The sequence below is a fragment of the Mustela nivalis genome (genome assembly GCF_964662115.1).
Source record: "Mustela nivalis genome assembly, chromosome: 6".
In the NCBI taxonomy this organism is placed as follows: Eukaryota; Metazoa; Chordata; class Mammalia; order Carnivora; family Mustelidae; genus Mustela; species Mustela nivalis.
In genome coordinates, this window is record NC_139025.1 from 29150242 (window position 1) to 29163155 (window position 12914).

Consider the following 12914-nt stretch of genomic DNA (forward strand, 5'->3'; position numbering starts at 1 on the left):
GTGTACTCAAGGGGTGCCTGGTTGACTCAGTAGGAAGAACTTGCTACTCTTGATCTCAGAGTCATGAGTTTGAGCCCCACAGTGGGTGTGGAGATTACTAAAAAAATATAAATAAGGGGTGCCTGGGTGGCTCAGTGGGTCAAAGCCTCTGCCTTTGGCTCAGGTCGTGATCCCAGGGTCCTGGGATCAATTTCCTAGTCGGGCTCTCCGCTCAGCGGGGAGCCTGCTTCCCCCTCCTCTCTCTCTGCCTGCCTCTCTGCCTACTTGTGATATCTGTCTGTCAAATAAATAAATAAAATCTCTTTAAAATAAATAAATAAGTAACTTTTAAAAAATAAAAATGGGACATCTGGGTGGCTCAGTTGGTTAAGCATCTGCCTGCAGTTCAGGTCATGATCCCAGGGTCCTGAGATCAGAGCCCCACATCGGACTCCCTGCTCAGTGCTTAGTCTGCTTCTCCCTCTCCCTTCGGCCCTCCCCCATCTTGTTCTCTCTCTCTCTCACTCTCAAATCAATACATTTTTTTAAAATAAAATAAAGCAGATAATTGAGTAACTGATATAAACCTCTGATTTTAAGTTGAAATCTCATGTAATTTAGGCTGAGTTTCAGAACATTTAAGAGAATTTAAAGTTTACTATATGTGTTAGTAGAATTGTTTAGCTTTATAAAAATTAATACTTGACAGGTAATTGAAGTACCTTTAAAAGAAATAATGTGTACATGTACTATTTTGGCCTTTTTTGCTGAAATATAGAAATGTTCTATAATACAGAATTTTTAAACTAAAAATTAAAAACCTTAATTTTCATTATTTTTTAAAGATTTTATTTGTTTATTTAATTGACAGAGAGATAGCAAGAGAGTGAACACAAGCAGGGGGAGTGAGAAAGGGAGAAGCAGGCTTCCCACCAAACAGGAAGCCGGATGTGGGGCTCCATCCCAGGACCCAGGGATCATGACCTGAGCCGAAGGCAGATGCTTAATGACTGAGTCACCCAGGCGCCCCCCAAAGTTTACGTTTTTAAAAGGCATAACAATAAAAGGGAACAAACTATGAATACTCACAACAATATGAATGAATCTCAAAATCTGTAGGCTGGGTAAAAAGAGGCAGACACAAGAGTACTTAGTATATTGTTATATTTACATAAAATTCTATGAAATCCAAATTAATATATAGTAACAGAAGATCAGTGGTTGCCTAGGGCTGTGGGAGCAGAGGGAGGGATGCAGAATCTCTTGGGAGTGATAGAAATATTCTGTATCTTGATTGTGTTGGTGGAGATTTCAGAGAAGTGTTAACTACCACCTGGTTTTTTAAAAGCTTAAGAACACACCAAGGTTTTGAATTTGTTGTTTGAATAAATTAAACACTAACCTTTTAAACTGTTGGTCCACAAACTTTTTCTAAAAAGAGTCACATAGTAAATATTTTAGACTTAGCAGGACATATCCATCTCTGTGGCTACTACATTGAAACTTGAATTTCATACAGTTTTCACACGTCACAAAGTATTCTTTCTGTTTCTTCCAAACTTTATAAAGGTAAAAACTATTCTTAACCCATGGGATATATATAAATTGGGAGTGGGTCAATTTGAACAACGGCCATGGTTGGCTGGATCCTTGCAAACTCTATCATAAACCAAAATAAAAGTAAACTTTTGACTAATCTTTTCTCCGTAGGAAAACCCACTCCAGAGTGCATGGAAAGAGCTCACTTTTACTGTTGTTGTTATTATTGTTGTTACTGACTTTGGGTATTTCCAGGGCCTATGGCAGGGATTTCTTACAATCAACAAAAAATGGTTTTGAGAAAGAGAGAGAGCACACACACACTTGGGCAGGGGGGAAGGGCAGAGAGAGAGGGAGGATGCAGGGCTCTATCTTAAGACCCTAAGATCATGCCTTGAGTCGAAATCAAGAGTCAGATGCTTAACGGATTGCATCACCAAGGTACCCCGGATAGCGAATTCTCAAACTAGTACATCTTCCCAAATGGCCTGAAAGGATTTTCAGCTTTTGTTGTCATAAGAATTCTTCCAGAAAATGACATATGCTTTATAGTTCCATTGATAATGAAAGAAGTCAACAATAAACTTTCTTTTTTAAAATAATTTTTAAATAAGCAGAGGCTGCCTTTCTTTGACTAGAAAAGGGACATTTTTTTTTTAAGATTTTATTTATTTATTTGACAGACAGAGATCACAAGCAGGCAGAGAGGCAGACAGAGAGAGGAGGAAGCAGGCTCCCTGCTGAGCAGAGAGCCCGACGTGGGGCTCGATCCCAGGACCCCGGGATCATGACCTGAGCCGAAGGCAGAGGTTTCAACCCACTGAGCCACCCAGGCGCCCCGAAAAGGGACATTTTTTAAAAAATATTTTATTTATTTATTTGACAGAGATCACAAGTAGGCAGAGAGACAGGCAGAGAGAGGAAGGGAAGCAGGCTCCCCGCTGAGCAGAGAGCCCCATACAGGGATTGATTCCAGGACCCTGGGATCATGACTTGAGCAGAAGGCAGAGGCTTTAACCCACTGAGCCACCCAGGTACTCCTGACTTTATCCATGAGTTTTCCAAAACATGAATGGCCAGACGGGATTGTGAGTCACAAGACTGCAAATAGTAGATTATCCACCAGTGGCCAAGAGGGGATGGGTTGGTTTGGTGTTTTTATTTGTTTGTTTTAAGGTGTATTTATTTTAGACAGAGAGAGAAAGAGAGCACCCACGAGTGGAGGAGGGGCAGAGAGAGAGGGAGAATGTCAAGCAGACTCTGCGAAGCAGGGCTCAGCACAGGGTTCAATCTCACCACCCTGAGACCATGACCTGAGCTGAAATCAAGGGCCAGAGGCTGAATCAACTGAACCACCCAGGAGCTCCTCAAGAGGGGTGTTCATGACGACGCCCGCTGCTGGGGCATGAGGAGTGGGATGGCAAAATGGCGGCAAACATGAGGACACTTTCTAGAAAGACAAATATAACTCCAAATAATAAAGAGAAAGCTCCACAAAACACTTATTCCACAAAGTCACAATACTACATGCCAGCAGTACATACAGACTCACCAGCAAATAATTCCAGCCTGAAGAGTAAGTGCGAAGATAATCTATAAATGAACAAGGGGCACTAGCGCTGGGGAGGTGGGTGTTAACTGTGTCTGGCTCCACAGAAGTAAAGCTGCTCACCTGGGTCTTAACAAATGGTGGAGTTCACCGAATAGACCAAGGACAAAACCAAGGTAGGCAGGGGAAATAACAAGGGTAGGAGTCCCAATGAGAAAACAGTCAGGTGTGTCTGAGAACCCTCAACCGGGGCTATATGGTTGCTGTGAAGGGAGAGAAGCTGTGGCCAGTCCTCACAAAGGGTGCCATGTGAGGTACAGTAAAAAAAAATTTGTCCTTGTCCCTGGTCCTTCCTCAGAGGCAAACACCACATCTTTGAAATTTACCAAGTGACACTTTGTTCTTCACAACGAGCCCCTGACCACACATGGCTCTATGCTAACAAGATGACTCGGGCTGTTGATCACTCATGAGACCAACCATGTGATTGGAGGATTGGGGTTTTGAGCCAGGGGACCTCCACGGAGAGGATAGGGTTAGAGGCTAAGCTCAGTCACATGGCCAATAATGCAACCAATCATGACTACATAATGAAACCCCAGGAAAACTCCAGATACCAATTCTCCAATGGATTTCCTGCTTGATGAACACATCGATGAGCTGGGAAGGTGACACTAGGAAGAAAGTGCCCAGAAGCTCTACAGGCAGGATGCTCCCAGAACTCGCCTATGCATTTCTTCATTTGGCTGGTCCTGATTTCTATCCTTTATAATAAAATGATAATCAAAACTATAGCACTTTCCTGAGAGTTCTGTTGTAGCAAATGATCATACCTTAGGTGGCTGAGGGACCCCCTGAATTTTGAGCCATTTTGTCAGGAGTGCTGTTCACCTAGGCAGCCCTAAACTTGTGACTCATGGAAGGTGAGAGCAGTCTTATTAGGGACAGGGCCTTACCCCCTGCATCTGTGCTAGCTGCAGCTGATTTGCATAGGAATCGCATCTCAGGATTGCACCGTGCTAAGAAATTTGAACCTTATTTTGAAAAATTTTAAGCAAGGGAATGTCAAATATGTGTGTCTTAGGGGGAAAGAGAAACCCACTCTGTAGTAGAGTGAAGAATGGATTAGATGGGGGAAGAGTATGAAAGAGGGTGTTAGGGATCGCTGGAAATCAGAAAGGAGCAATTAAGGGGAGCCTGGGTGGCTCAGTGGGTTAAGCCTCTGCCTTTGGTTCAGGTCATGATCCCAAAGTCTTGGAATCGAGCCCCCTGGCATCGGGCTTTCTGCTCGGCAGGAAGCCTCCTTCTCCCTCTCCCACTCCCCCTGTTGTATTCTCTCTGTGTGTCAAATAAATATAATTAAAAAAAAAAGGAAGGAGCAATTAACTTAGTCAGCACACAGCAATCAATACTGAGGATGAATTACCTTAGATCTCTGTAAGACAAGCCTGTGAAGTTGCGGATCAAAGAGCAGCATCTGGGGCACCTAGGTGGCTCAGTGGGTTAAAGCCTCTGCCTTCGGCTCGGGTCATGATCTCAGGGTCCTAGGATCGAGTCCCACATCAGGCTCTCTGCTCTGTGGGGAGCCTGCTTCCTCCTCTCTCTCTCTCTGCCTGCCTCTCTGTCTACTGGTGATCTCTGTCTGTCAAATAAATAAATAAAATCTTAAAAAAAAAAAAAAAAAAAAAAAGAGCATTATCCCCGGGGCTTGGTTTCGTGAGAGTGTATCCAGCCTGCGGTGGGACAGACATAGCCGTTGATGGGAAACATCACTTTCAATCATCAGCAAGCTAAAAGATTTGTATCTTACCAAAAAAAAGAAGAAGAAAAAGATACATTTTCCTTTTGAGTCTCCCAGAAGAGTTTAAAGATACAGAATAATATAACAAATCATCACATGCTAACCCCCACCTCTAACTTAGCACATGGTCACATTTTCTTCCCATTTCTTAAGTTTAGGCTTATTTGTTTTTTTATTATAAATCAGCGGCTCTCAAGGTGGGGAGGAGGGGCACCTCTTCTCCCCAGGGGACATCTGGCAATGTCTGGAGGTGTTTTCAGTTGTCACAACTAGGGAGGGCGATGGGCATCTCGTGGATAAAAGCCAAGGGTGCTGTTAAACATCCTACAAAGCTCATGGCAGCGCCCCACAACAAAGAAGTATCTGGCCCTAAATGTCAATAGTCCCCAATGAAAAACCCTTATTCAAAGAAAAGAAATACAATGCTGCAGATAAAATTGAGGTCCCCATGGCTCTCTCCCCAAATCCAAACCCACTGCCCATCTGCCCTCTCCTCAGAGTTAACCACTCTCTTGAATTAGGTAGAAGGATCGAGGTTGGTTGGTTTGTTGTATTTATTTTTCCAGGTTTTTTTAAAGTTTTTAAAAAATTTATTTATTTGAGAAAAAGAGAGCGAGAGAACTCAAGCAAAGGGAGCAGCAGAGGAAGAGGGAGAAGCAGGTTCCCCACTAGAGCAAGGAGCCTGATGCAGGTCTCCATCCCAGGACACTGGGATCATGACCTGAGCCGAAAGCAGACACTTCAACTGAGCCACCCAGGTGGCCCTATTTATTATTATTATTATTATTATTTTGTTTTAACTAGGCTCCGTGCCCAACGTGGGGCTTGAACTCAAGATCCTGAGACCAAGAGTCAACATGCTGCACCAGCTGAGCCAGCCAGGTGCTCCAAGATGGTCCAATTTAAATGAGAATTCTACAAACAATTTACAAACAGATGTTTGTGTTACAAACAACTCATAAGAATTTTGGATTAATTAATCCAAGAATCGGGGGTTGGTGCTGAAATGATGCACCAATGCAAAAAAAAAAAAAATTAATCAACTAAAATAAATGAAAAAGATACGAACAATTGGAGAACAGGGCACCTGGATGGCTCCGTCGGTTAAGTGTCTGACTTTGGCTCAGGTCATGACTTCGGGGGCCTGGGACAGAGTTCTGTGTTGGGCTCTGCACTCAGTGGGGAGTCTGCTTCTCCCTCTCCCTCTGTCCCTGCCCCAACTTATGTATGCATGCTCTCTCTAATAAACAAAGTAAATCTATTTTTAAAAAGATGGAGGGGACACCTGGGTGGCTCAGTCGGTTAAGCATCTGCTTTCGCCTCAGGTCATGATGATGATCCCAGAGTCCTGGGACCGAGTCTAGCCTCGTGCTCCTCGCTCAGCCCTGAGCCTGCTTCTCCCTCTGCCTGCTGCTCCTCCTGCTTGTGCTCTCTCTCTCTCTCAGACAAATAAATAAAATCTTTAAAATACATACATACATAATAAGATGGAGTAAAAAAAATAGCTCCTCATTTTTTATTAACAACAACAAAAAAAGGCATTAACACCTTCCAAATGCATGTTAAGTGCTGCGCTCTCCACGGGTGGTCATCTCCAAGTGACATAAATCTCACCTAAGACTCCTGCAAGGCCCTCATGATCCAGAAGGGGAAACACACATTAGCAGGTAACGTTCATAAGATGATAGGAAGGGACAGTGAAAGAGAGGTTTTCTTGGTTTGGGTGCAGCAGAGATAAAAGTAAAGACTCAATCACTAGTAGCAACACCCTCCTTCACAGTCAAACTGGTATATAGCCTTGTAAGATTGAGAACCATTTAAATTAAATCAGTCAAGTAAAAATTTGCCTTACCAGATGTGAAACACATTGATTTAATAATCCATAGTAATTTGAAGAGCATATCACTGGTTTAGAACTTGGTGGATATAATAAAACACAAGAGAGATTAAAGAAACAGAATCTGGTCTCTCATAAGCATAGAATTTCAAATCAGTGAATGGAATACAGATTATTCAATAAGTGATCTTGAAATAAACTTTAATTTGGAAGAAAAATTATATCCCTAGTCCTCCTTAATATCAAATAAACTATAGTTGGATCAAAAATTAAATAGTTAAAAAACATGCAACGCTGAGAAGAAAATATAAGTATTTTATTTATTTATTTAAAAGATTTTATTTATTTATTTGACAGACAGAGATCACAAGTAGGCAGAGAGACAGGCAGAGAGAGAGAGGAAGGGAAGCGGGCTCCCCAGCGAGCAGAGAGCCCAATTCAGGGCTTGATCCCAGGGCCCTGGGGTCATGACCTGAGCTGAAGGCAGAGGCTTTAACCCACTGAGCCACCCAGGCACCCCTAAAATGTAAGTTTTTTTAAAAAAATCTTTGGGCAAATATCCTTCTAAACTGGACACCAAAGCTAGAAATTCCTTAAAAATGTTGATAGAGGGGCACCTGGATGGCTCAGTTGATTAAGCAGCTGCCTTCAGCTCAGGTCATGATCCCAGGGTCCTGGGATCGAGTCCCACAGCGGGCTCCCTGTTTATCGGGGAGTCTGCTTCTGCCTCTGCCGCTCCCCTCTGCTTGTGCTTTCTCTCTGGCTCTCTCCCTCTCTCAAATAAATGAATAAAATCTTTTTAAAATATGGCAGACATTACTAAACTAAAATTTAAAACGTCTGAACTATAGACAACTCTCAAAAACAAATATAAAACGCAAAGCAACAATTTTTTTTTTAAAAGCTACATCATCTAGAGGCATCTGGTTGGCTCCGCTGGTAGAACATGGGACTCTTGATCTCAGGGCTGTAAATTCGAGCCCCACATTGGATATCAAGATTACTTTAAAAAATTAAATCTTGGGACACCTGGGTGGCTCAGTGGGTTAAAGCCTCTGCCTTCAGCTCAGGTCATGATCCCAGGGTCCTGGGATCGAGCCCCACATCGGGATCCCTGCTCAGCAGGGAGCCTGCTTCCTCCTCTCTCTCTGCCTTCCTCTCTGCCTACTTGTGACCTCTGTCAAATAAATACATAAAATCTTTAAAAAAAATTAAATCTTAAAAAACAACTAGACCATCTGAACTAATATCCTTTAGATAGATTTTAAAAGCTGTTATACATAATTAAGAAAAACATGACTCTCCCCCATAAAATGGAGAAATGAGATGAAAACTCATTTCACCAAAAAAAAAAAAAAAAAAAAGACATGCCAATAGTCATGTGGAAAAATGCTCTAATAGTCAAAGAAATGCAAATTTTACCACAATAGAAGATAAGTGAAGATTTAAAAGATGAAAACTACCAGTGTGTGTAGAAAGCAGACATTATACAGTGATGGTGGGAAGATACCTAGGTGGAAATCTTCTGGGTGGGAATTGGGTAATATGTGTAAAAAGAAATACAGGCAGTTCTGGGAGCTGGGAGTTGAAAGGGGTACTTTTGAACTAGCTAGTCCTTTTCTAGGAATTTATCTTAAGTGTGCATCTCTTGTTGCCTTTATAATAGTGTATTAGTCAGCTCAGGCTGCTCAGTCAGAATGCAGCAGACTAGTGGCTGAAATAACAGAAGTTTATTTTCTCACAATTCTGGAGGTTAGAAGTCCAAAATCGAGGCACTGGCAGGGTCGGTTTCTCCCCAGGCCTCCCTCCTCGGCTTACGGACGGCTATCTTCTCCTGGGTCCTCGCGTGATCTTCTCCTGGGTCCTCGCGTGACCTTGGCTCCCTCTTTTCTTCCTCTCGTAGGAGGACACCAGTCATTCTGAATCAAGGCCCCACCCTATGACCTCACTTACCCTCCATGACCTCTTTAAAGGCCCCATCTCCAAATAGTCACCTTGAGAATTAGAGCTTCAATGTATGAATTTTGGGAAAACAGAATTTGGCCCATAATGAATAATGAAAAATTGGAAACAACCGGAAGGTCCATATAGTACAATATTATGCAGCCTTAAAAGTGATAAAATTGATTTGTATGTGTTAACATGGAAAGCTGTCATGATATATGACATGTTTCTGTTTTTCAAGATTTACTTATTTATTTTAGCGGGGGGAGCACGCACACGGGTATGTGAGTAGAGGGAGGAAGAGAGGGAGAGGGGGAGAGAGAATCCCAGGCAGACTCACTGCTGAGCACCCAGCCCAACATGAGAACATGACCTGATCGAAAACCAAGAGTCAGACACCCAACCGACTGAACCACCCAGCGGCCCATACATGACACGTTTCTTAAAAGACTTAAAAACAATAGGCTAGTGTGACCAGATGCATATGCATATTTGAAAAACAAAGTTCAGGCATCTCAATGTAAACAAGATAACCTGTGAGTAGTGGAGTTGGGGGAAATACACACATCAGCTTTATATTTTTATGAGTAATACATAATGAAATGTTTACCTTTGTAGAAAGAGGAAAAGAATTATTGCCTTTTTTAAAAAAAAATGTTGTTATTGTAGTGGACGTATAATGTTATGTTAGTTTCAGGTGCATGACATAGGGACTCGACAATTCTATACCTGTTCAGTGCTCCTCCTGCTAAGTGTGAAAAAAGTCATTTCCCAAAGGACACTTCAAATTTATGTCTTTGAGGATCATTGAAATACATTTTGATTTCTGGTTATTAATTTCTTGCATAAATAATTGCAGCCTATGAGCCGAGGTGTCTCTACAGAGTATGGCGGTAAAGAGGCCACAATGTGAGGCAGGTTACAGTCTTGACCAGAAGTTATTCATTTGCAGGGAAATTATGAACCAAAGTAAATAGTGATTACCCGATAGAATTTATGGATACTTGGCGATCCTTTCTCAATTTGATCAGTATAAGATTAAATAGATCGTTTAAGCCAAAAGGCCCTTAGAGTAAACAAATACACTGACCAATTTCAAAGATAATAAATTTTTCTAGCAACTTGGAATCGTGTGCATAATTCAATACCAGCGGAATGGAATCCCTCAGCGAAATCCACTTTTACAGCTAGGGGAAAAAAACCCAGCACAACGGTCTAGAGTATGCTGCTTTCATTCTTGATTGGTTTATCAATGAATTCGGCCCCTAGAGTGACAACTCATTCCTTTTAGTGAAAAATCACCCCAGCTTGCTGCTTATTTTGAGTTAGGTTTTGTGTTGAAAGAATCAAAATTCAACAGGGTGCCTGGGTGGCTCAGTGGATTGGGCCTCTGCCTCAAGTCACAGTCTCAGGGTCCTGGGATTGAGCCCCGCAGAGGGGTCTCTGCTCAGCAGGGAGCCTGCTTCCTTCTCCCTCTCTGCCTGCCTCTCTGCCTACTTATGATCTCTGTCTGTCAAATAAGTAAATAAAATCTTCTTTAAAAAAAAAAAATCAAAATTCAAGTCAGATCCCTCAAATTCTAAGACCTCAGCGATGAAAGGTCCCGTATTGGTGATGGTCGTTCAAACGGAGCAACACACCCAAGACTGTTCCTGATTCTGCATCATCAGTAATGCTCATGCCATAGACGGAACCTTCGAAATGCTGCTGGATTTGCCTCAACCTGAGAAACAGAACTTTTTCCCGGGAGACTGGATTGTGCCGTCGAGGGTGCAAATTCATCGCCTGAATTCTCACAGTTCCCGCATGTCTGGTGAACTGACTGATCAGAACAAACAAAAGCAGAATGTCTTTCCACCTCTTTTCAGATAACCAAGCGGCTGATCGCAATCTTCCACGACCTTCAGCATAGGGGTTGCAGACTCTATGGGAGGGTCCTGCAAAATATGCTAAGAACGGTTTCTTCTGTGACATGCAAGTTAAGTATCACTACTGAATCTTTAATACTTAAAAAACACACAGTGCTTAATTTGTTCATGAATCAGTGGTTTAATAAATGCCAGTGTATATATTAAATTCTGTTAATGTTTAACATCTTTTTCAAGCAGTCAAAGTGCATTAAAAATTAAAATAAAATTAATTCCCGCTTTCCCATTCTTAACACTGTAGGTAATGTTACTTTACACTGTGCTGTAGTGTTCTACAAATTGATGTTCGGTGCTTTGAATTAATGAACTTTGTGATTTATTTACTGCCTGGGGTGCTATTCATTAGTTTTTCAATTACAGTGAAACTTTATGTAACATGGCATGAGACGCTAAGCAATCACATGAACAGTACTGGGAGTTTTGCTTTTAAACAGAAGCATGTCCTAAAGAGAGAAGGCTAAAATCAGCAACTCTAACAGGCCAGCCAGAGACACTGGATGCCAGGTTGGTAGGCTTGTGAAAAACCTTCCAAAAGTGAATCTTTCAGAGTCAGAATGCTCAGGAAAATCCCACCTCCACCCCTGAGTAACTGTCAAAGTCATAGTGAGCCATCTTTGTCCACAGAGCTCAAAACAAGAATCTCTAGGATTCAGCATCTTAGCAAGCAGCAGCTGGGATTTGAAATCCTGCCACATCCTATCATCCTACAAACTTTTAGAACTGCCAGAAGTGACGGTTATGCTTTGCACCAAGGCTTAAAGGTGTCCATGCGTCTGATTTCTTTCCCTGTTTCTTTTGGTAAGCTGTAACAAGATGCCTGGCACCGTCCCTCGGGGTTTTCTGAATCTGCTAGAAACACTGTCATTTCCAGGAGGGACATTCCACGCAGAACACAGTCCCTGATGGAACACTCACAGGGAGGTGAAGCTGAGGGGAAGAAAGTGTAGAGGGGGCCTTACTCAAGGGCTCCCACAATCACAGAACGCCGAGAAGAGCAGCGGGGAGTGAGGGGAAGCTGTGGGCAAGGCTACAGAAGCAGCTGATAGGCTTGGTGGGAAGTCCAGACTAAGCACCAGCAAGGGGGCTGGCCCGGCGACCACACAACCATGGGGCGGGGGGGTGGTGGTGGTGGTATCTCGCTGCTAACTCAACCCCCTCTGCCCTGTGACCCAAAACCGATGGGTATCTCAGATGTGCCAACAGAGAGGAAAATTTTTGTCCACCACAAGGGATTTACCTTTCAAAGGTAAGGATGAAGGCAAGAAGGAAATGCTTGTTATCTTTGCAGGAAAAACATCGGCCTGAGGACAGGACCCTGCACTGCCAGCGACCCAGGGGCTGGGTATCCCCTTGGCTACTCAGGCCACTTGAGATCAGACCATACAGAGCACCAGAAGGAAGCCTGTGCTGGGGACGGTGGGGGCAGCTATGTAACTCATAAGCACTTATCGGTCTTTTGCAAAGTTATACCAAATACTCACGGCATGAGGAGACTTCTAACTTTAATTTTAGGGATTTGATTTCTGTATGGAAAATATCGCAGAACCCCAGTTTTCTAGAGTTTTCCTGGTTAGTCTGTTCTGGCATATCTTAGTTGGCCAATCTGCCCTCACCCCCATGGTCACCACCAGTTAAAACAGGTCCCCTGCAACACCATTGCCTCATGGGTCACGGGGCTGGTCCCACTTCACTCACCTGTCATACAAAGCATCTGTCTGACCTGACCTCTCACTTCTTATTCACTGAACTGTTTTCTCCTTACAGCCTTCCTAACCCTCTGACCTGATGCTCAGGATGGCTTCTCTGGCTCTTAACCCCGTCTTCATGATTCTTCCTTGATTTAAACCCATCCCTTTGCTAAGCCTCTCTAGGAGCCCCTCACCCAGGACAAGTCCCCACCAAGCCAGTCCTGGTTCTTCTAGTTGAACAGACTAAGGCATTCCCGGAGAAATCTGGTTCGGGGGGGCCCAGGGGAAAAAAAATCTGCGTTTTCTTCAGCTTTTATTATAAATAACACTTCTAAAGACCTCGTGGATTTATTGTCTGACCCCACCTCAACAATGAGAGATGGTGTGTATCTCCCCAACATCAGGGAAGGCTACACAGGGTCATGGTTCACCCAACAATATGGTTCATCAGCTAATAGGACCCAACACTGGGATCCTTGGCTCAAGTCCCCTCTCCTGTCATTTGATGTTTTCCGATAGGAGACAAGTGCCATGAAAATAAATAAGCAACAGATGACCGTTGCTGCAAGTTCGGGGAGTGGAGGTCTCTCAGGCTTGCTATCCCATACCTTCCAAGTAGATGCCAAGCTATGTAGGCCCTGGGAAGTCA